The sequence below is a fragment of the Piliocolobus tephrosceles genome, chromosome 8, assembly GCF_002776525.5.
Source record: "Piliocolobus tephrosceles isolate RC106 chromosome 8, ASM277652v3, whole genome shotgun sequence".
Lineage (NCBI taxonomy): Eukaryota > Metazoa > Chordata > Mammalia > Primates > Cercopithecidae > Piliocolobus > Piliocolobus tephrosceles.
Window position 1 is genome coordinate 138,441,630 of NC_045441.1, and position 24,178 is coordinate 138,465,807.

At 44.4% G+C, this 24,178-nt stretch overlaps 2 non-coding genes and 1 pseudogene across 2 annotated transcripts; 1 reads left to right on the plus strand and 2 right to left on the minus strand.

The window, feature by feature from the left end:
- LOC111551453 overlaps positions 1-24,178 on the minus strand; it is a 72,469-nt pseudogene that overhangs the window by 16,307 nt on the left and 31,984 nt on the right.
- Positions 12,025-12,096, plus strand: TRNAC-GCA. The gene has a single exon. It is a non-coding gene; the product is annotated as a tRNA-Cys (tRNA).
- On the minus strand, positions 15,657-15,728 carry TRNAC-GCA. The gene has a single exon. It is a non-coding gene; the product is annotated as a tRNA-Cys (tRNA).

Genomic DNA, 24,178 nt, shown 5'->3' on the forward strand with positions numbered 1-24,178 from the left:
AAGGGTATCCAGTTAGGAAAAGAAGAAGTCAAATTGTCCCTGTTTGCAGATGACATGATTGTTTATTTAGAAAACCCCATCGTCTCAGCCCAAAATCTCCTTAAGCTGATAAGCAACTTCAGCAAAGTCTCAGGATACAAAATTAATGTGCAAAAATCACAAGCATTCTTATACACCAGTAACAGACAGAGAGCCAAATCATGAATGAACTTCCATTCACAATTGCTTCAAAGAGAATCAAATACCTAGGAATCCAACTTACAAGGGATGTAAAGGACCTCTTCAAGGAGAACTACAAACCACTGCTCAGTGAAATAAAAGAGGACACAAACAAATGGAAGAACATACCATGCTCATGGATAGCAAGAATCAATATCGTGAAAATGGCCATACTGCCCAAGGTAATTTATAGATTCAATGCCATCCCCATCAAGCTACCGATGACTTTCTTCACAGAATTGGAAAAAACTGCTTTAAAGTTCATATGGAACCAAAAAAGAGCCTGCATTGCCAAGACAATCCTAAGTCAAAAGAACAAAGCTGGAGGCATCACGCTACCTGACTTCAAACTCTACTACAAGGCTACAGTAACCAAAACAGCATGGTACTGGTACCAAAACAGAGATATAGACCAATGGAACAGAACAGAGTCCTCAGAAATAATACCACACATCTACAACCATCTGATCTTTGACAAACCTGAGAGAAACAAGAAATGGGGAAAGGATTCCCTATTTAATAAATGGTGCTGGGAAAATTGGCTAGCCAAAAGTAGAAAGCTGAAACTGGATCCTTTCCTTACTCCTTACACGAAAATTAATTCAAGATGGATTAGAGACTTAAATGTTAGACCTAATACCATAAAAACCCTAGAAGAAAACCTAGGTAGTACCATTCAGGACATAGGCATGGGCAAGGACTTCGTGTCTAAAACACCAAAAGCAATGGCAGCAAAAGCCAAAATTGACAAATGGGATCTAATTAAACTAAAGAGCTTCTGCACAGCAAAAGAAACTACCATCAGAGTCAACAGGCAACCTACAGAATGGGAGAAAATTTTTGCAATCTACTCATCTGACAAAGGGCTTATATCCAGAACCTACAAAGAACTCAATCAAATTTACAAGAAAAAAACAAACAACCCCATCAAAAAGTGGGCAAAGGATATGAACAGACATTTCTCAAAAGAAGACATTCATACAGCCAACAGACACATGAAAAAATGCTCATCATCACTCGCCATCAGAGAAATGCAAATCAAAACCACAATGAGATACCATCTCACACCAGTTAGAATGGCAATCGTTAAAAAGTCAGGAAACAACAGGTGCCGGAGAGGATGTGGAGAAATAGGAACACTTTTACACTGTTGGTGGGATTGTAAACTAGTTCAACCATTATGGAAAACAGTATGGCAATTCCTCAAGGATCTAGAACTAGATGTACCATATGACCCAGCCATCCCACTACTGGGTATATACCCAAAGGATTATAAATCATGCTGCTATAAAGACACATGCACACGTATGTTTATTGCGGCACTATTCACAATAGCAAAGACTTGGAATCAACCCAAATGTCCATCAGTGACAGACTGGATTAAGAAAATGTGGCACATATACACCATGGAATATTATGCAGCCATGAAAAAGGATGAGTTTGCGTCCTTTGTAGGGACATGGATGCAGCTGGAAACCATCATTCTTAGCAAACTATCACAAGAACAGAAAACCAAACACTGCATGTTCTCACTCATAGGTGGGAACTGAACAATGAGATCACCTGGACTCGGGAAGGGGAACATCACACATCGGGGCCTATCATGGGGAGGGGGGAGGGGGGAGGGATTGCATTGGGAGTTATACCTGATATAAATGACGAATTGATGGGTGCTGACGAGTTGATGGGTGCGGCACACCAACATGGCACAAGTATACATATGTAACAAACTTGCACATTATGCACATGTACCCTAGAACTTAAAGTATAATTTAAAAAAAGAAAGAAAAAAATGAAAAAAAAATGAGACCAAGTGGGGTTGTTCTCTAGCAACATTTTTTGGTCATGAAACTATGGTAACATTGGCCCTATTAATGCTTTTGGGGATTCTGAAATCTACTCAGCTACCTACTTCTCACTCTTTCTTAGAGTTGCTCCTTCTCTATCATTCTCCTTCTGTATTAACTGAAGAAGTAAAAGTTGGAAGAATCATCTTTTGTCCTAGGCTGCAGTTGTGTTGAATCTGCCCTGAATGGAATACTGGGCTAGGAGAGCCAGGCCCAGCTCTGTTATTAAGTATGGTAGGACAGACATCTCAGTCACACAGTTTCTCTTGTACATGCCCACCATAACAGGTACTGGAGGTTGACTCTGAAGGCCATTCTAGCAGCCACGGGCAGTGCTTTTCCAGGTTGCTGCCCACAACCAAGGACTCAAGGCAGGGAAGACACAAGATCCAGAGTATTTTAGAAGGGGGCACTGCCTCTTGTTACACACAAGGTCAATGAGTTTTCACTGAGGTAGGCCTGGCAGCTCCTAGGAGCTTCCATTGTGAAGTGGCAACACATAGGTCATCTGGGTGTGACTGCACAAGTCAAAGCCATTAATTGACCCTCATAACAGCAGGAGGGGGTATAGCTCAGGGGTGGAGCACTGGACTGCAGACCAAGAGGCCCCCAGTTCAATTCCAGACACCCCCTCCGCATTTTCTATTTTGACACTTGTAGGAAGTAAAAAGTTTTGTTTTCAAAGTTTCTCTTTTTATTAAATAATAAATCACAAGTGTTAAAAGTAATAGTTTCTTTTAAAAACTAACTTATTTCAAGCCTCTTTGCTTTGTGCCAATAACTCTTTATTAAGCCTTATCTTATGTAGCTGTTACATATAAAAGAATAAGTATATTCTGTTTTGTACTTTAAGCAAGATATTTGTGCTAAACATGCTTACAAGCATGTTCTAGCTTACATCCTATGTCCCTTCCTCATTAAAGAATATTATTACTTTTCTAAGTCTTTTCATAAGCAACTTCCTCTTTTCCTTTCTTCTCCATTACTTTTACCTATTTAAAAAGGTTTTAAATCGTTAGCCAATCAAGTTTAGTTTAAATTATAAAGTCTAGCTCCAGCCAATAGAGACAAAACACAGTAGTAAAGACAAGCTACATAAAAGATAAAAATTGTTTCCCTCCATTGTTCAAGTGTACTCTGACTATTATTCCATCTGCAAAGAGCACCCTTTCTACAGAAAGTAAAATTGCCTTGCTGAGAAAACTTTTTGTCTCAATGCAAATTTTTCCTTGCAGTACCAACAAACAAACATTTTATTTCTAAATAAACATTTTACTTATAACAAAATGGTGGCCTGTACAGGGATACATTCTCTTCCTCTCTCATGAAGACATGCCCCGCTGCCTCATTGCAGGGGCCTCAGGGGTAAGGAATCAAGTCATACCCGGTGCAACGAATAAACCTAGACTCTCAGCAAGGCAGAAATAAGCCAGCCGGCGACGTAGAGTAAAAGATCCTCACATATCACGTGGACCAGGTAACCTCATGCATGAGCCAAGGAAGGAAACACCAGAAGAGCTGGTAAAGTATTTCATTGGTGGTCAAGACCAAGGAAAGAAAAGCCGCAGGGCAGTGAAGCATTCCCTGGTTAAGATATACCATGGAAAGAGAAACCACACGGGCAATAAAGCATTCCTTAGTCAGGACTAAGGAAAGAAAAGCCGCAGGATGTGAGTGAAGTATTCCTTAGTTGGGGTGTCTTGGAGGTTAAAAAGAGGTGAAAAATCTCCATCAGGGGGAGATTGCACCTCACACAAACCTCTGGTAGTAGGAAAACATATTCAGAACTTCCCTTTCCCATCTTCTCAGGGGAAGAAAGAGGCTAAGCTCCACTCCCGCTGGCCACTCCATAGGGGAAGGGGAAGGAGAGGGGAGAACAGCAGCGTGGGTGGCTGGCAGAGACATGAAAAGACCAGCAGAGAGAGAAAGAGAAAGGCAGAGACAGAAAGCAAAAATCTTTTGGCAAAATTTTAAAGTTTTCTAGAAGAGGTGAAAGAAGAAAGACAGGGAACTCAGAAATGCAAAGAGAAAGAAAGCAAAGTCAGTACTTTAAAGGAGAAGGTCAAAGTAAGTATGTAAGGGCTGTGGATGTGAAGGTAAGGAGAAAAGACAATGGCACCCTCTAGCCCAGTGTTAATGACTTGTGTAATTTATGCCAAGCATCTGCTGAGCCTCTGGGCCAGCGGCGGCCCGGGCCCAGACTGCGGCCATGCAAATCCCACCCAGCCCAAAAGACTAAGTAGAAAATTAAAAGGAAATGGGATGACAGAGAAAGAGAGAGAGAGAGCAAATGAGAAAGAGAGAGACCGAGGGAGAGAATAAGTGACAGAGAGGCTGAAAGAGAAGAGATTAGAGAAAGACACAGAAGGTGTGACTGGGGAAAGGAATAGTGTAAAAAGAAGTCAGAAAGTTGAGGCATGTCAAAGATGGTCTATGAAAGTTGTAAAAAATGTTATAATAGGGAATTTATGCAAGAAATACTGTATAATTTAAAATTAGGCATCCTAAATGTAAAACTATTAAAGAAACAGTTGGCCGGGCGCAGTGGCTCAAGCCTGTAATCCCAGCACTTTGGGAGGCCGAGACGGGTGGATCGCGAGGTCAGGAGATCGAGACCAACCTAGCTAACACGGCAAAACCCCGTCTCTACTAAAAAAATACAAAAAACTAGCCGGGCGAGTTGGCGGGCGCCTGTAGTCCCAGCTACTTGGGAGGCTGAGGCAGGAGAATGGCGTAAACCCGGAGCTTGCAGTGAGCTCCGGAGGCGGAGCTTGCAGTGAGCTGAGATCCGGCCACTACACTCCAGCCTGGGTGACACAGCGAGACTCTGTCTCAAAAAAAAAAAAAAAAAAAAAAAAGAAACAGTTGATGTGCAAAGTATATAAGGAAAGTAAAACATACTTTTACTAAAAGAATTATAAAGAGGCATAAAAATATGGATTTTTACCTACATTAAAAGGTTAAAAAAAGGTGCTAATGAAAATTCAAAAAGAAAATAAATATTACTAAACCAAAGAGAAATATTATCCAAACCCCTTCTAAAGGAAATCTTGCTCCATCTACATCACAAAACCCATTAAGAGCCCTCCAGCACAAAGTTAATAACAAGTTTCCACCTCCAGCGGCTCCTAGAGAGGCTGCAGCACAAGCTGATGAGGGGACCTAACCTAGAACAGACACTTCCTGTACAGGGGACGGGGCCAAGTGGCCATTAGACAGCGCAGCCCTGCCCAAGGCCAGGGGCCAGACAGTGAGGACTCAGGCAGGAGCAAAGTCTGAAGGCGGCTGGGTGAGTCAAAGCCCCTCATACCAAAAGCTGCAACGCACAGGAGCAGTGAAGACCACAGGGAAGTCGAGACCTTAAAAGGGGGCAGGTCTGTTGCACCCCCTAGGCAATGCTGAGCAGGGATGGAGCAAGGGGTGTCACCGTGGGGTCTTGGGCCCCAAGATATGCAGAGTTCTGACAAAATAAGGAGCCCCAGAGAGTCCCTCAGAGACAACATAAGTAAAAATAAAAAAAGAAAACTTATCAGCAAAAAGGCACTAGAGACGATAAAATCAAAGACGCCTATAAATTGCCTTACTTATATTCCACTGCTAATGTCCCCACATTTAAAACAAAAAAAATCAGTTGTCCAGAAATTATATACTTAGTTTATCTTCTACGTTTCCCTTCCCTCAGAACTAAAAGTCTTTTAACACAAATACCACCCCCAAAATTTCTGGTAAACCTGCACCAGCCTGGAGACCATGTCATCATCAAAACATAAAAAGAAAAAATAAAAACGAAAAAACTCAAGCCAGCCTGGGGAGGACCCTATCTCATGCTTCTAACCACTGAGACTGCCATTTGCACAGCAGAAAAAAGACGGACACAACACACCCAAGTCAAGAAAGCATCATCACCGTCGGAATCATGAGCCATTGTTCCAAGGTCAAGCCCTACCAAATTAAAGCTAAGAAAAACTCAATCTATCTTTTCTTTTTCTTTTCTTCCCTTTACTCCCCATCTTGTTATTAATGTAACCAGATCTAACTCACCTCAAGTTATTACTTTTGATGCCGGTTTAGTTATACATTATAGAGATTTACATAACCAAAGACAGCTTACTACTTCAAAAAATATCTTCGTCCCTCTTGGGCTTCCTCAGATTGGGAAGACATAATGAGTTCCTGTAAGGATTTGTAGTATAAGAGCCAACATTTCAAAAAAAAAAAAAAAAAATCCTAGAGAAAATTTTGAAATGCACTTTATTGCTAGTTCAACTTCTCCATCATCACTCCTCCCAAACACAGTGACAAAACCAAAGTCTCTATAGTAAAAGAAAATCTAAATCAAACCACAGCAATTAAAACAGGGTATCAAGATATAAATGCCTGGCTAAAATAGACTAAATATTCCATCTGCACTCTAAATAAAAGCAATTGTCATGCTTGTGTGCATGGTAGGCCAAAGGCCCAGGTTGTCCCCTTTCCACTCAGATGGTCCTCTACAACAAGACATGGACTACATGGTGGCTCCTTTTCAAAATCCTACAGTTTGGGATAGTGAACTGTGCCAAACTCTCTTTCTGCTATTTCCTGAAGTGCAGTACCCTGTGGGTCAGCCGCCAAGGGCCATCCAGTCTCCATCTTCCAAGACCAATTTTACCTCGTGTCTCCAACAACAAGAGAATAATTTGGCGTTCCTTAGAGACTAAACAGGATGCAGTGAGGTCAAGCACTTCCAAGAGCTGACTCATCAGTATGCCCTTATTCATCCCGAGGCAGATGTATAGCAGTATTGTAGAACACCTTTACTAGACACCCTGCCAAATAATTAGAGCAGTACTTGTGCTAGTTCAATTAACTATGCTTTTACCCTGGCATTTCATCAACCAAAAAAACTTTTTCTTTTAAAAACTCAAGCAAAATAGCTAAGCCAAGACATGTTAGGAAAGTTTAAAGAGAAAAAAAAATTATAAAATCAAGAGGAGCAAACTGTAGAAAGTAAAAAGTTTCCTCTTCAAAGTTTCCCTCCTTATTAAAGAATAAATCATAAGTGTTAAAAATAATAGTTTCTTTTAAAAACTAACTTCCTTCAAGCCTCCTTGCTTTGTGCTAATAACTCTTTATTAAGCCTAATCCTATGTAGCGGTTAGATAAAAAAGAATGAGTACATTCTATGTTCTTGTACTTTAACCAAGATATTTGTGCTAAACATGCTTACAAGCATGTTCCAGCTTGCAGCCTATGCCCCTTCCTTATTTAAGAATGTTGTTACTTTTCTAATATTTCATAAGCAACTTCCTCTTTTCCTTTCTTCTCCATTACTTTTACCTATTTAAAAAAGTTTTAAATCGTAAGCCAATCAAGTTCAGTTTAAATTATAAAGTCTAGCTCCAGCCAATAGAGACAAAACACAGTAGCAAAGACAAGCTACGTAAAAGATAAAAATTGCTTCCCTCCGTTGTTCAAATGTGCTCTGGCCATTATTCCATCTGCAAAGAGGACCCTTTCTGCAGAAAGTAAAATTGCCTTACTGAGAATACTTTTTGTCTGAATGCAAATTTTTCCTTGCAGTACCAAAAAACGAACATTCTATTTCTATATAAACATTTTACTTTATAACAACATTTTAAATGGGTGCCTACGTTTTAACTTCTTCCTTATTAGACACTAGGGTAAAGGTTTCATTTTTTTCTGAAATCAGCAAATGCTGAGGGTAGAAAGTGGTGGTTCTTAACCCCAGATATAAATTAGAATCACTTGAAGAGTCCGTAAAAGTGCGATTTCCCAGGCCCCACCACAGATCAATTAAATCAGAACATCTAGGGTGGGGCCTAGGCATGGCGAAAGCTCCCCAGGAGGCTCTAGACTGTAGCTAAGGGCAAGACCCCACTTTAGCAGAGCTTCCAAGAATCCTCCTTAGCCCAAGTCTCCTTCATCCCACTCTGCCTCTTCTTATTCATCCTTAGGTGAACCCCAAATATCTAGAGAAAGGTCTCAGTTAATTAGGAAAGTGTATTTTGCCAAGGCTGCAGATGCCTGTCTGTGACACTGCCTCAGGGGGTCCTGACAACCTGTTCCAAAGATGGGAGGGGCACAGCTTGGTTTTATACATTTTAGGGACACATGAGCTATCAATCAATATGTGTAAGATGTACACTCGTTCCGTCCGGAAAGGTGGGACAATGCCAGGTGAAGGTGGGACAACTGGAAGCTGGGAGGGGGCTTCCAGGTCATAGGTAGAGAAGAGACAAAAGGTTGCATTCTTTTGCATTTCTGATGAGCTTCTCTAAAAGAGGCAATCTGATACAGATTTATCTCATAATCAGAGGGGTGACTTTGAATAAAATAGGAGGCAGGTTTGCCCTAAACAGTTCCCAGCTGGACTTTTCCCTTTAGCTGAGTGATTTGGGGCCCCCAAGATTGATTTTCCTTTAACACTTATGTGGACAGCACTTAAAACTGGACCAGAACAGTATCTTCCAGGAACAAATGCTGTTTCAACATTTCCTAGTTGTCTTAATTTTTCCTCTTCTTGATCTAGACATTCTCTCTGGGTTGGGGTGGTATTGGTCTTCTATTTCCAAGACAAACCACCAGGATCTACAGCTCAATGAGTAAGCCCTTATAAGGCCAAGAGAGTTTGCAGAAGATGAAATGTCAACATGTTAAAGTATAAGTAAAGTTCTACGTTGTGTTCAGATGTTCCAATTATCAAAAGCAATTTTACGTCATAGTTAAGCTTTAAAAGCAAACTTCTGCAGAAGGGATCACTGAATTATATCAACCATCTCAAAAACTAGAGGATGTCATGGCATCCTATGCTTTAGAGAACAAACAGCTTTTTTTTTTGATACAAATCTTAAAATTCATGGAGGTTCAGCTATACAGCATAGAATTCAGAAGCACAATTCATGATTTTTAGTATCCCTTATACTAATCATGTTTTATGAACCTTTTTAAAAACTACCTAAAATACATTTAATAATTCTTCAGATTTATGTAAACAATATAAGTTTATACTTTAGATAGGCTAAAAACAAGTTCTTGTAATAAAACTACTTGAAAGCAGGAAATTCTTACTATCTTTACATTGAATGGCAGGAAAACACATCAGAGAAGCAGACATTGAAGACAGAGCCTGGTCAAGTGTAGTGTCACTTGAGGCGCTAATGTGATCATTTAGCAAACGGTGCTTTGCTGTACTCCCCTGAGTCGAAAATATTCTGTATCCTGTGACTTTCCTTATTACTATAAGACGTAGTGGCCTGAAAAACATAACTTCTTTTATTTTCAGTGATGTGTTTCATAATTTCCTATTCATTAAAGCGGATTCCTTTTAACAAGAGATGTGAACTTTTTATTTAGTATTTTTTTTCCCTCCAAAAAGTGGCATTGGTAACTCAAAGGATAAATGCTAGAGGGGATGGACACCCCATTCCCCACGGTGAGCTTATTTTACATTGCATGCCTGTTTCCCAATAGCTCATGTACCCCATCAATATATATACCAACTATGTACCTACAAACACTTAAATTTTTAAGAAGTGCCTTTTGTTGTTCCAGTTTCACACTTAGCACGTTGGCCTAGAACTTGGGTACTTGCCCCTTTCCCGTCCCTGCCCTCCAATGCCTTCTGTTAGTAGAAATGGTCTCTTGGGGCAGCCTCCTTCCTGTATCCCCATTACTGTTTCAGTTCCTCCACCCAAGCCCGCCAGCCCTCCAGCTACTCTATAAACAGTCTTCTTCCACCTTAACCTTTCCCTGCAAGTCTGCCTTTTTATCCATCCTTGTACACTCGAAGGTCAGCTTTCCCCTAAAGCCATCTCTCCCCTTCAACTTTCAGAACAGAAGGTGGGGTCACCTTCTCAGCTTCATTCTCCATGCTGTCTCTAAGCCCCAGCTCCTCTGCCATCCCTCCATGCTTCTCTCTGAAAGCCATCTCCTTCCACCACTCTCTCACCATTCATGTCTTCTCTGATATTTTACACAGAAACATTGGACATTTTTAGAACCAGACTAACAACCCTATTTTCCTCTCCACCCTCTCCTTTTGTCCTCAGGAATGTCAAACACCATGACAATGTGCTTCCAATGCTAAGGCCTCCCAATGCTAAGAGATTTCCTTCTTCACGGCTCTACAAATGTTCACAAACTCTACTCACTGTAGCTCTCAAGGTGTGTGGTGAGACAGAGATTCAGCATTTTCCACCAGTGTCTTCTACCCTGCTTGTTTATCAGCTGAGCACACAGCTTCCTGGAAGGAAAACTGCATTTCCCAGACCCTCTTGGAGCTGTGAGGCCACAGGCACAAGGCTGGTCGATGAGATGCAGGTGAAAGTGATGGGTGTACTTATAGGAAAGACTTGTCTTTTCCATCTTCCTGCTGCCTGGGAGGTCAATGAGATGCTGATGTGGGTGACGGCATGCTGGGATGAAAGCCAAGTCAGCCAGACAGCTAGAAAACACTCGGGTTCTTGACCCTATGGAAAGCCATGCCTGGACCACCTAGGTGTGGACCTTTAAGTGGCAGATAAGGAAGCTTCTGGTTTGTTTGCTGCTTCTGGTTTTACTTTAATCATTCAGTATTCATAGCCAAATGTGATCATCACTCAGACTACTCTCTTTCAAGATCTTAGAATCAGAAAAGTCCTTTAATGACACCTCTTCTGATGTTTACCTTTTCTCCTTACTCTGCCTCTCTGCTAATGAGCAATAATTCTATTCCTTTCTAATTCACCTCTTCTCCGTTTCCCACCATGCCTGGTTCACACTTTGCCCTTCTTCCCAAGTAATGATTCCCAGCCTACCTCCTTGATTCTCTTTGGATGACCTGTTTTCTACCTGAGAAGACCGAGGTATAGAGTTCCCTCAGCATCCTCTGCTTCTGTGCATCTTCACCTTCTCCTCATCCCCTGCAGGGTAGGAGACAAAGCCTGGTTTTAACCAATTCCCTGCCAATGGATATTTAGATGGTCTCCAGTGTTTTGCTGTGAGGAATTAAAAAACCGCTAACATGAATCTCCATATACATGTGTCTGAAGTATCTATTCCTATAATATGCAATTATAGGAATATTTTTGAAGGATAAATTCCTGCAAGTGGTACTCTGTAGAGAATCATCTTTTCTTTCTTTCTTTTTTTTTTTTTAGGTTCAGGGGTACATGTGCAGGTTTGTCACATAGGTAAACTCATGTCATGGAGGTCTGGTGTACAGATTATTTCATCAGCCACGTACTATGCATATGTATTATTTTCCAATCTTCTCTCCTTCCACCATCCACCCTCAAGTAGGTGCCAGTGTGTGGTGTTCCCCTCTCTGTGTCCATGTGTTGTCATCATTTATTTCCCACTTGTGAGAACATGCATTATTTGATTTTCTGTTCTTGTGTTAGTTGCTAAGGCTAACGCCCTGCAGGTCCATTCATGTTGCTCCAAAGGAAATAATCTCATTCTTTTTTATGGCTACATAGTATTCCATGAATATGTGCCACATTTTTAAAAAACTAAGTATTATTTTTTGAGTATCTTTTTTTTTTTTTTTTTTTTTTTTACAAAAGCAATTTGCTTTTTACTTGACAAATTATCATGAACAGTATTCTATGTCAAACACAAGTCTCCAGACACAGGCTCTGGTCTCCTTTCAGTGCTGGGGAGGGTGGTGTTACCTAGTTACAGTTCTGTCCCCAGCCTAGCACACCTCACATGATGCTCAACAATTGCTACTGTCTAAGAGAATTATCTGGATGACTTGAAGGGTCTCTCCATTTACAAAGGTCAACAAGGCCACCAGGGTGTTCTTAGCCAGGTACACACAGAAGTGATGGAGAAAGAAGTATCAGTGACAGGAGTGAGCCCAGAATTCAGAGCAACAGAACCGGCTTAGACATCCAATCCAGCAGTGCTGGGTCTTGCTCTTGCTGTGATGACACATCAAAAGGGTGTTAATTACAATACCTGCCTATGACCAGGGGGTATAGCTCAGGGGTAGAGCATTTGACTGCAGATCAAGAGGTCTCTGGTTCAAATCCAGGTGCCCCCTATACCGGTCTACTTTTAATCACCAAAGTGGGTCCTAGGTCATAAGCTCCTCCCAACCCACCCTGGGAAAAAATGACACAGCCTATCTAATCGCAGACCCACAGCATCTCTGAAGTGCAGACTCAATAACCCTGAGGTGATTTTATGGGCTTTAAAGTTTGTAGGGCACACCTGTCTCCTGCAGCCCGCTGGGTACCACTCCAGCACTTTTGCAGAGTTCTCTAGAATCTCCCCAGGCACATCCATGTGATCCGCAAGAGAGGGCTGGGCCATGTCTCTAAGTCCTGCTGTATTCTCCACAGCACCCTGCTTCCACTGTGGCACAGGAGTACCTGAATCACCCACAGTCTCATGCCTACCTCCAATGGGCATGAGAAATCTAATGAGCTTAGATTTTTGAGCTTAGAGTGCTACACCCTGGACTTTGGCTCTGTGCCCTCAGGTTCTGGATTTCCAATCTGGGGCTGCTGCAGACTCACACCCTGGCCTAACCAGACCAAGGACTTGGGGAGAGCAGGATTCTGGGAGGCTCTGTGAGACTACGGGCAGGGAGCGAGATGATGCAGGAAGTCAGCTGGGACTTTCCAGAGGACTGACCTGATCCCATCAGCCTCTTCGCTCTCCTCCACGCAGACAGATACAGATCATGGGCTCCAGCAAGGAAAAGTAGGCTAGAGTCAGATTCCAAAATCAGTAAATACAAATAAGAATAGGTAAATGGTACCGACTGGAAACTTTTGGTCTGTCCTCTAAGGCTCATCTCATTATGATGTGATGAAAACCTTGCGGTCTGTAGTCTTTTGGGTGAGAGGAGCACACCATGGGTAGTAACTGTGGTCTCTCCAGCCCCCTCTGATGGTGGTGGTAGCTGAACAAAGCAAGATGCAGGATGTGGTCCTTTCTGGAATATTCTAAATGTTCCCCAAAATACCAAACCTCCAGGAGCTTCACAGATGCAGCAGAGCCACCAATAGTCCCAAATTATGTGGATATTTCCCACTCCTTAATGCAGTTTCCAGGCAAATGACTGAAGGGCCTATTAGGGGAAATCTGGCAGGAAGATTCACAGTCCATGACTGGGTATTTTGGCAGAGTTCTTTTCTCAAGCTTGGCTTTCTTGTCATCAGGGGAGGCAGGTTCTTTGAGCAGATTCAGACCTGGGGAATGGGTCAGAGGCCAGGAACCTCCATTGTGCCGGCTATGGTGGTAGCTCAGATCTACACGTCCAGGGGACCACGATGGGCTCCCCATTCTCAGGCCTAAAATCCTCACCACTGATGAGTCACAGCCAAGACCTGTGTGGCACAGACCATGGAATAACATTTCGCAGTAAAGTATCACAGTGCTTGTTCTCTGATACCCTAGGATCCTCCTAGCCCCACTGAAATCAGGGGTTCCTTTTCTGCTATCATCCCTCCCACCAGCATTTGTCTACAGAGAACAGCTATCATAATTCTTTTTACGAATGTAGAAGCTCCACACACCTATGTATTTTTCAAGCCAGGGCAAGTCACGTGTGATAAATCCACTCCAGCTTACCTACCCCCTGAAGCCTATGGATTCTTTTTACATTATAGCAAGAAATTCCTAGTATCTCAAATGCATTTACAATTGGCCTCCTGTGGCCGGGCGCAGTGGCGCACGCCTGTAATCCCAGCACTTTGGGAGGCCAAGGCGGGCAGATCACAAGGTCAGAAGATCGAGACTATCCCGGCTAACATGGTGAAACTCCGTCTCTACTAAAAATACAAAAAATTAGCTGGGCGTGGTGGCGGGTGCCTGTAGTCCCAGCTACTCAGGAGGCTGAGGCAGAAGAATGGTGGGAACCTGGGAGGCGGAGCTTCAGTCCACGTGGAATGGATCATACAGGGTGACACATGAGCTATTTGCTTTGTTTAAACTGGTAGGACCAGTCATCCTGCCCAGAGGTCACTTATAATCTGGGAACTACAAATTGGTCCTGATGGGACTGCAGGCAAAACTTACTCAACTTTTCTACAGACTGATATGGGCTTCTGGATTTCTATCCCCTCAAACTGCATAGATTTTCATTACCTTCAAGTTTAATGAGGCCAGATTCCCAATCCACATTCCCTTCATGTTTCTGTAATCATTTATTATACATCCCTGGTACCAGCAAGGGCACTATGATTTCTAAAGAAGATGTCATATAAGGTGAGTGGAGACACAGAGTACAATTGCTGACAGAATGACGAGGAGTTCATGCACTTCAGAGAAGCCTGCAGAGCCAGGCTCATCAAATAGGCAGGACCTCAGCCCGCCCTGGCTAGGGAGCCGCCACTGCTACCACAACAAACACTGGCTGCAGCCTCTGGCCCTACTGCCATTGCCAGAGCTCTGCCATCTCCAGAATGAATTCCAAATTCACCCTGCCTCTATGTAGGATTTAATCTACATTCATGGTCTTGTTTAGGGGAATATAATTGGCCAAACTGAAGCCATTCTCAATTGTGCTGGTTAATTTTATGTGTTGGCAGGGCACAGTGGCTCATGCCTGTAATTCCAGCAGTTTGGTAGGCTGAGGCATGCGGATCGCTGAAGCCCAGAAGTTTGAGACCAGCCTGGGCAACATGGCAGAAATCCCATCTCTACAAAAAATACAAAAATTAGCTGGGTATGGTGGTGCGCACCTGTCCCAGCTACTCCAGAGGTTGTGGTGGGAGGATCTCTGAGCCCAGTAGACGAAGGCTGTGGTGAGAATCAAGAAAGCCTATGATGTGGTGAGATAGTGCCACTGCACTCCAGCTTGGGTGGTAGAGGGAGGCTCTGTCTGCCGCAACAAATTTTCTTCTTTAAATGTGTCAACTTGGCTAGGCCATGGTGGCCCGATATTTGTCCATACCAATCTGGATGTTGCTGTGGATGTATGCTTTAGATGTGATTAACATTCAATCTACAGACTTTGAGTAAAGCAGATTACCCTCCAAAATGTGGGTGGGCATCATCCAATCAGATGAAAACCTAATGAGGAAATGTTTGCTGTCCCCCAAGAAAGGAATTTTGCCTCCATGCTATCTTCAGGCTCGAGCTGCAACCTCAACTCTTCCCTGCTTCTCCAGATTGCTGCCATGCCCTGAAGACACAACACTTACCAGCCCCCACAATGGCATGATCCAGTTTCTTAAAATCTATGTGCACACACATGTGCACACGTGCACACACAAACACAAGCCCCTATTGGTTCTGTTTTCTCTGAGGAACCCTGATTCACACACCAACATTCAGGGAGAGGACATATCTGACCTCGTACTTCCCTTAACCAGAGACAGAATCCTGTCTTCCACCAAGACTTACACAATTGTGAATTCCTCAAATGAAGAGGGTTGAGATGTGTAAGAAAAAAAGAGTTCTCCCCAGACCTGTGGACAATGACTTAGTCATCAAGAAACTGGGTTTCTCTAGAGCTTCCGGTGTCAGGGGAGGCTTTCTAGTGAAGACCTGACCTACCCCCCTCTCTCTCCTGCTTTTCAGAATGAATCCATGTGTTGAAGAAAGGCTAGGAATAGAACATCCTATCATGTTCAGTGACTGAAAACAAGGAGGGGGCACCTGGATTTGAACCAGGGACCTCTTGATCTGCAGTCAAATGCTCTACCCCTGAGCTATACCCCCATTTGACTAGTTGTCCCTAATAAGTACTATAAACCTGTATGGCCACACCCTGTCACCATCATGAGATGTGCACTTGCTTTGTCATGATACACCCCCTTCCTACTCCATACCTGCCTGCCAGCTCTACTTACAACCAGCATCCTTCCTTCTCCAGTGTCTGACTGAAGGCAGTGACATTAAAATCACTGAAGTTTGCAGCCAGAACATCCTTCAGACTTGCCTAGAACAAAGGGACTCAAAAGAATTGGTTGTTCAGCAGACCTGCTGGAGGTGAGGCTGGGTGGGGCAGAGCTGGGTAAAAGCAAAAGTTCTTGGGCCCCCCTTGAGGACTCCTAAGCCAGACTTTCTGGGAAGGGACCTACGGAACATGTATGCTTCTGAAAAACCTGCACCATTCTAATTCATGGTTTGGAGATACTGGTTTAATCTGTTCCCTTCCGTGGTACAGATCTGGAAACAATGACGGTAATTAAAATCATACCCAAACAAAACACACCTGATTAATGACCAAGTCATGACTAGAATCCACGTTCATGATAAAGGGCCTCTTTGTACTGAACATTCTGAGGCAGGAATTGAACTGCCTTTTCCTTTCCTTTTCTTCTCCATTCGCTAAATCCCATGATGTGTCAGATGAAAGCAGTAACCAGAAGACAGGATCCAATCCATGGAAAAGTGGTGAAGTGGAGAATCTGAGAAATCCGTGGTCACTGGGACATGATACAGGACGGAGAGATTGAAAACATGTGGGCAGAGTGAAAGGAAGGGCCAACAAGTGTCACCGTCTTGAACCAGGGACTACGTGACATGCAGCCAGATGCTCTGCCCCCAAAATGTGCCCTCCTATCTGTTTAGACTTTCCTGACTGACACTGTTTCACCTATGTTCCCAGGCCCAAGGATCTAATATACACTGTAACTTCTCATCATTTTCAGTGAACCACTGGCAATGACCTCATTCAGACAGACCTCTATCTGGCTTTGAACTTACCCTGTCCTTCCCCATGGACCTATCAGAGGACTTCTAGAAATCTTTCCTGCCTAGAATCCTGCAGCCTCCTCCTCAGTCTCTGTGTGGGGCAACAATTTGGAGAATTGCTGTTTAGAGCTGGAAGCTTCCTCTCTCCTTCTCTCCTACTTCAGTTTTATCTTCTCTAACCTGCTTCCCATACTCTCTCCACTTCACTTTCACCCTCTGCACAGTGGGGTTACTTTGGGCCTCGTCCTACATTTTTTCGACTGTCTTCTCTTCGTCCCTCTCCTCACTTACTAGTCCTTGCCTTTAAAAGGGAGACACCTTAGCAGAGGGGACCCAGTCCATGTTGGCCCCAAACCATTAGCTCAGCACAACTAGCAGAGCCAGGACCAGGCACGAAATCTATTTGAGCCCTGAAGCTCAGGCCTCCAGTATCCTGAATTAGGACCAGGATCTCTCCCCCATCAGGTTGGCAGAAATGTAATTATAGAAACTGGGCAAAGACGTAAGGAAACAGGTTCTTCACAGCTGCTGCTGGAAGCACCCGGTGGCCCTGGGGTATCCCTGGGGACAGCAATATGGCAACAGCAGAAACGAAATCAAGAAAGCCTATGATGTGGTGAGGCCACTGCTGGGTCTGTTTCCTGGAGTAGCATCCCCACAGGGGCATAAAGAGGCAGACCCAAGAACGCTCACTACAGTATCGCTTGTGAGCGTGAAAAATCAGAAAAAGCTTAAGTGCCAATCAGTGGAGGAATGGAAAATAAGTTACAATATAGTTGCTTCAGGAATATTAAGCATCTGTTAAAAAGAATGAACTTGATCTACATGTATCATGGATAAGTCTGAAATACACAATAATGAGTGACAAATATAATGGTATCTCTGTAATTTTTCAAAACACAAAAAACCATATAATACATTGTTTACAACTACGAATGCACATGGCAGATGTTTTAAAATGTGGATAGAGGCCAGGTGCAGTGGCTCATGCCTGTAATCCAGCACTTTGGGAGGCTGATGCAGGCGGATCATGAGGTTAGGAGATCGAGACCATCCTGGCTACCACGGTGAAACCCCATCTGTACTAAAAATACAAAAATTAGCCAGTCGTGGTGGCACACGCCTGTCGTCCCAGCTACTCAGGAGGCTGAGCCAGGAGGATCGCTTGAACACGGGAGGCAGAGGTTGAGGTTGAGCCGAGATCACGCTATTGCACTCCAGCCTGGGTGACAGAGGGAGACTCTATGTCAAAAAAAAAAAAAAAAAAAAAAAGGTGGACAGAAAGAATAAACACAGACAATTCAGGACAAGGGGTTACTCTAGGGAGGCATGGGAGACCTAAAAAGAGATTCAAATGGTATCAGAAATTCATTATTTCACACACACACATCACACATACTTTTTAAATTACCAAGCATGGCATACATTCAGCAAATAGTTACTGAATTCCTACTCTGTGCTAGGCAATATTCTAGGTGCCTAGAATGATTATATGAAGAAAATAGATTTAAAATTTTTGTACTTTTGAAACTGACATTCTCATGGGGAAGACCTCACATACGATGAATCTATAAATAGGAAACATATATATACATGATGCTGTCTGACAGGCAAGACCCAAAGCAGGAAAGCAGGCCCAGTGTCCTGGGTGATGAGAAGATAGGGAAAGTCTACAGAAGCAGCAAAAAGACGAGGCCTGAGACCCAAAGGCGGGGTCTCTAGAGAGGGAGTGAGGCTGGCAGAAGCGCAATCATGAGGGGCAAGGACCCTGTCCCAGGTGGGCCTGGCCTCAGAGGGAGGCAGGGAAGAGGATGACAAGCACTCAGAGGGCTGCAGTCCCCTGGAGCTCAGTCCGAGCAGGGAACACTCAGGACCTGGAGTCCCACAAGGCTCGGTGGAGGGATGTGCAGGAGGTAAGGTGAGGTCTCACGAAGGGATAGGCCAGGCCAAATGTGGCGACGGATGAGCTGGGAGTCCTGGCTTCTTAGACAAAGGGGAGGGAGACAAAGGCCACACAGGATCCCTGACAACAGGCTCAAAGTGGACAGTGCAGCCTGTGTCTACTCATCTTGTCTAATGGTGGGTAGAGGCCAAGGATGCTGCTGAACATCGTACGATGCAGACAGAGAGTGCTGTGGAGTCTTACTGTCTACTATCAAATTTCCAGAGCCCTCTTTACTCTCGTTTAATGATGGTGTGAATGCAACGGAAGCCTCCACACACAATGTAAATACAATGAAACCCAGTCACCCAGAACTTCCCACCCAGCCTAGGAAGTTGAACACGCCTGGATTATAACCTTCTATTGCAGCCCAAAAGTATACAAAAAATTAGCCGGGCGTGGTGGAGGGCATCTGTAGTCCCAGCTACTCAGAGGCTGAGGCAGGAGAATGGCATGAACCCGGGAGGTGGACCTTGTAGTGAGCCAAGATCACGCCACTGCACTCCAGCCTGGGTAATACAATGAGGCTCCATCTCAAAAAAAAAAAAAAAAAGAAATATATATATACAGGTAGGTAGAATCTGGCAAGTAGAATCCATTCCCCAGTGTTCTAGGGAGACCCATTCAACCTAAGCATTTTCTCCTCCCTGGCACCATGACCTCAGGAACAGAAACGTATCCCAATAAAGGCTAATGTGCGAGTACAGTGTAGCAACTTCTCTCAAGTTTGAGTTCTCCTGACATCTTCCAAAAATGCCCTGAAGCTATCACTGACGTAGCAAGTCATAACACTAGAGATGGGGAAACTGTGAAACCAACCAGAATTGCAGATCAGCAATTCTGCCGTTTTGTTTTTCAGCAATCTCAGTTATTCAGCAGCAAGAGCTGAGTGTTTTGGTGTAGTCGTGGAGACATCTGCACATTCCATCTGTGTCTGGAAAGGCATTGTAGACATCTGAGCTTTCCATTGTATGTCTTTGAGCTTCCCAATGCTGTCAGACTCAGCTGGGCCCTTCATAATGCTCTGTAACAACAGCTGGTCCCTACAAGTTTTGTCCTTCAGTGGGAACTTTATTCCAAGAAGTGACACTTGATATATTTAACCATAGCTACAGCACAGACACTGACCAATCAGAATGAACACCAGCCATAAGCAGCCACTGAATGCCTACCAAGTGAATAAGCAGTGTCGTATCTGGTGATCAACTGAATCCAGGTGATCAAGTTCTCAGTTACTTTACCCCTGAGACCCTTGGGCTCCCAGATTGTCAACCCTGAACAATCAACTGGATTTCCTCTTTCTGCAATCCCAATCATGACAAAGTCCATCCTACACTTACCCCATTTTCTTTGGGATCTTTTGCCTGCAACCCTCTCCAATTGTGGAAGCTGCATAGGTACATCATTACAGAAACTGGTTCTGTCCAGTGAAACAGATGAGACTGCCATTGTCCCTGTGTCAGGGAGCTCGAGCTGCTGAAACAGGGGGGATCCAGGCCACCCATGTAGTCGGGCTCTCGGGAAGTCACACTGGTTAGGGAGCTGCTGGACGGTGCCTGAGCTCTGCCAGCCCGGGAATGAATGCGAAGCTATCTCTGCCTGTACGAGTCCCTCACTCTGCATGCAGAGTATCACTCAGGGCCACGTGAGTGGCTAGAAGTGCCAGGAAGACAAAGAGAGAAAGTGGCTTTTTCCTTCAGCTTCGGGGGCTGCAAGCAGAGCCATGTCTTCCACTGTGCCTCACACAACTGGGGATCCTCAAAATGTGGACAGAGGGTTCACAGGGTGGGGAAGAATAGGAAGAAAAACAAGAAAACACAAGAGAAATGCTCACCAAAGAAAAGCAAGATAAGACTGATCAGGCCTGCAGAGCAGATCTGGGCAGGTCACGTGGGGCAGCAGGAAAGTAGAAAGTAGCATGGGACAAACAGACCTCCTCCTTACCCTCTCGTCCTCCTTGCAGGAAGAGTCAGCTGCAGGGGCCTCAGGAGGTGAAAGGAAACTGTTTGAATACCCTGGTCAGTATGGGAAGAAATTAGGGTAGTTAGGGAACATATGAATTTGAGTCAGGGACCTGTGGATCATCAATCAAATGCTTTACTCAAAAACAACTAGTGTTGCTTTGAGCATGCTTCAATTCTGAACTTTAATGCAGGGAGTCGAGTAATCACTCATGGCCTGCCACTACCCCTGGCTGACTGTGCCATTGCGATTGGTCACCCTCCTACCATGCCCACAGCTTCATTCTGACTTCCCCCACCTTTCCCACACTCTCCCACCTCTACTCCCCTGGCCACTGCCTATGCCTGCAGCTCAGCACGCCACATGCCCTCAGTGATGGACTGAAGGCAGGCACTAGCTTGAATGTCATTGATGCTTCCCACCAGGATGTTGTGTAGAATGACAAGTTGTTGTAGGTTCCAAAAAAATTTTCCAGCCGCTTAGAATTATTGGATGTTAGAACAGGTGTTAACAGGGATTATGCTCCAAACCACCCCCAAAAGTAGAAGTTCTCTGATTCCTCCTCAGTTCTACTACACTGGAATTTCTAGGGAGTACTCTGTATTTTTGATATGTTCTGTCAGTAATGCTGATGCAAAGTCAGACTACGTAACCGGTGATTCAGCCTGTCCTGCCATAATATAAACTTCAAAGAAGAGCAGCTGGTTAGAACTTTTGAAACACACACAAATTATTACTGACTTGACCATGACTTGTGCCAGAAAAATGAAGTCACAAGAAAACTGACACAAGCTATAGGAAGAAGGACAGTGGTAAAGATGACTAGCAAGCTCAACATCAGGAAAAGAGAACCCACAGCTAAGTGGCAGCAGGGGGCACCTGGATTTGAATCAGGGGCCTCTCGACCTGCAGTCAAATGCTCTACCCCTGAGCTAAACCCCCCTGCTTGGTAGATACTCCTCCTCACATACTTCACCTGTGTTGCCACACCCAAGGATGCTATGGTGCACTGTGAATTGTATTCATTCCCGGCCAGCTTATGGAAATTGGCAACTCTACCACAACTGACTAGAGACTGCTCTTCTGGTCATGAGTTCACCCCTCCATTTCCCAGAGACCCTTCACTGGTCTAATGGTACTTTTCTACTCTGAAGCCACAACCTGAAGTCCTTCAACTGTCTCCCCCCATTCCCTTACTCAGTACCTGATGGGCATAGGGGATGGGGGTTGGGGGAGAGGCAGGGGTAAGAATCAAGGCTGTACTAGTCAGGTATTTCCACAACAATGTATCACAACAAATCATCCCAGAATTCGGCCGTATGAAACCATAAGCATGTACTCTCATGCTCACAGGTCAGTAGCATGGATGCCAATCAGCTGATGTAGGCTGGGCTTGACCTGGTGTCTGCTTCAAGCTGTGGCTCCATCTGTGCTTGGTTTCTGTCTGAGCTGGGCTCAAGTCTGCCCTATGTGTGTTCCTTCCACAATCCCAGCTGGAGGAGCAGCAGCTAGCAAGGGGACATTCTTCTTGTGACAGTAGAAATGCAAAGGGGGAGGCCCAACTATGAAGCAGCTTTCAAGCCTCTGTTTGCATCACATGTGCTAACATCTCATTGATCAAAGCAAGTCAGCCCTAACTCAAGAGCAGGGAAGCAGGTTCCACCTCTAGTGGGAAGATCTGCAAAGTCTCATGGTGAAGGTCACAGATGCAAAAATAAGTGAAGATCCAGGGCCCACTTTCAAGTGGTTCACTTGTGCCTTGTAACCCCTGAACCCCCAAGGCAGGTTGTTTCCTGCTTGCTTTGAAATGGAGGGATTGATTTGATCAGACCCACTGCCCTGCTTGCTTTTTGTTGCTTGCTTCTTGTTTTCATTTTCCTTTTTCCATGAAGCTGAAGGCCACTGTACCTGAAAGCCTCAATGCTGAATGCAGAAACTTAACTTTCACAGGAGGCTGTATAGATAACGTTCATAGGTCACATGGTGATGGTCACTTCAGTTGTTTTTCAGGCACTTGGGCCAGCTCCTGTCCAGCTAAAACTGGTTGAGACAACTGACTCTTCAACTGGGTCTGTGCAAGTGCCTGAGGTGGCCTTTTGACATCAGAGGCCCAAAAACCTCACCCTCAAATCATGCTAATGCCACCATTTTCTCCGCATATGTCCTGTGAAATGTCATGAGTCTAGGTGTGATGGTATGTACCTGGAGTCCCAGCTAGAGAGCAGGCTAAGGTGGGATGGCTTGAGACTGTAGTGAGCTACGATCATGCCACTGCACTTCAGCCTGCATGACAGAGCAACACCTTGTCTCAAAAGAAGAAAAAAAAAGGAGAGAAGAGAAGGAAGAAGGGAAGGAGGGAGGGAGTGAAGGAAGGGAAAGACAGAGAAATAGAGAAATGCCTTTGGTCTTTGATGTTGGTGACCTTCGGATGGGGTTTTTGCGTGGTCGTCCTTTTTGTTTATGTTGATGCTATTGCTTTCTGTTTGTTAGTTTTTCTTCTAACAGGCCCCTCTTCAGCAGGTCTGCTAAGAGTTTGCTGGTGGTCCACTCCAGACGCTGTTTTCCTGGGTATCACCAGCAGAGGCTGCAGAACAGCAAAGACTGCTGACTGCTCCTTCCTCTGGAATCTTCATCCCAGAGGAGCACATGCCAGATGCCAGCCAGAGCTCTCCTCTATGAGGTGTCTGTCCATCCCTGGTGGGAGGTGTCTCCCCATCAGGAGGCACGGGGGTCAGGGACCCACTTGAGGAGGCAGTCTGTCCCTTAGCAGAGCTCGAGCACTGTGCTGGGAGATCCACTGCTCTCTTCAGAGCCGGCAGGCAAAAAAGTTTAAGTCTGTTGAAGCTGTACCCACAGCCACCCCTTTCGAAGGTGCTCTGTCCCAGGGAGATGGGAGTTTTACCTACAAGGCCCTGAATGAGGCTACTGCCTTTCTTTCAGAGATACTCTGCCCAGAGGAGGAATCTAGAAAGGCAGTCTGGCTGCGGAGGCTTTATGGCGCTGTGGTGGGCTCCAACCAGTCAAAACTTCCCATAAATTATAAAAATACATGTAACATTAAAACCAGTCATGCACTGGGAATGGAGGTATAGTTCAGGGTAGAGCTTTCCACACTAGCAGAGGAGTTTTCTGGCCAAAACCTGGAGGAGCTGTGTGGTCCTCATGCTATGTTGTCTCCATGATGCTTCCCAGGACTATTCTCTGATCCATGTCAGGGCTGGGGAACTTCCCCAACTGTTTCATGAACTGGATTTAATGCAAAGATCACAGACTGCGAGATATCTTTATGTGTCAGTATTGCACGTGTCTCAATTTGTGTCTCCAAACTGCTATTTTGTAAACAAGAAGAAATCAGACATGTAGACCTAAAGGCTGTTCCAGCAGTAAACGGGAACACTCCTCCCAGCTGCTCCCGTCACCACAGACTGAGGGAAAGCGGGGAGATGTGCAGGTATGTGAGCAGGGGCTAGGGTTTGGGAATTGGGGATGGACTTTTCTGGGGTGAGTTTGTGGTAAAATCTGTTGCTGCTCTTACTCTCTAAAAGCAAGCAGGAACTTTCAATGTGCT